Raw genomic sequence first — 955 nt, 5'->3', positions numbered from 1 at the left:
ATTACTGCCAGCCCAGAAGGTGGCTGGGAGTGAGGGATTGCCACACCTCTGTTCACCAAGAGGGTGTTGGGTAGGGACTTCCAGTAACATGGAGGAATAGGCAGACAAGTGACAGAGACCCTCTTCAACAAAGAAAATAGAAACCAATTGACAGAGATACAGAAGATAAACCTGGAACCCTGAGCTTTGAAAGGAACTATGCAGAAGTGGATTAGGCACCAACTAGTAGAAAAACCTGAAAGAAAACAGTGAGTACAGAGACGGTCAGAGCTGCGGACTATCAGATACTCTGATGGGACCAACAGCCTGAATGTTTCCACATGGTATTGAGACCTGAGAATTGACCTAAAGATCAACCCTGGTCACCAAGGGCTGTAGGGACAAGTGTGCTGGTGGCCTATGACTGGAATGGGAAAGAGCAAGGAGGGAGACAACCTGAGCTGTTGACTTTCCACTGTCTGGAGGGTACAGCCATTTTGATTGTTTACATGTGGCAACCATTTTAGGTATTTAAAGTGATCAAGGGCATAGCCATTTTGAATGTTTACAAGCGGCAGCCAATTTGGATATTTAAAGTGACTGAGGGTGCAGCCACTTTAAATCTTTACAAGTGGCAACCATTTTGGATTTTAAAGTGATTGCATTGTCACTCGGATTCCAGGGACCTAAGAATGGGCTCTATTTGTCAAGGTCAGCAGGGATATATGAGAGTTTGACAACAGGAAAGGAGACAGGTGGTGAGTGTATAAGCACTGTCAACTAGTGAATGGAGGAGCACAGTACCCTGCTTGTGTATATAACATACAAACAAAGCAAAGGAAACAAAAATCATGTGCAAGTCATTCCAACATACAATCACCAATTATATATAAACACAAAAATGTCACAATGCCTCCAAGACAACAGAGCATCACAGTCCATGCAAAGAAGCAAGATAAAGCAGGAGAAACAAGGG

The sequence above is a fragment of the Orycteropus afer genome, unplaced genomic scaffold, assembly GCF_000298275.1.
Source record: "Orycteropus afer afer isolate SDZICR_OR568_19922 unplaced genomic scaffold, OryAfe1.0 scaffold01101, whole genome shotgun sequence".
Lineage (NCBI taxonomy): Eukaryota > Metazoa > Chordata > Mammalia > Tubulidentata > Orycteropodidae > Orycteropus > Orycteropus afer.
Note: the sequence above shows the minus strand (reverse complement) of the source record.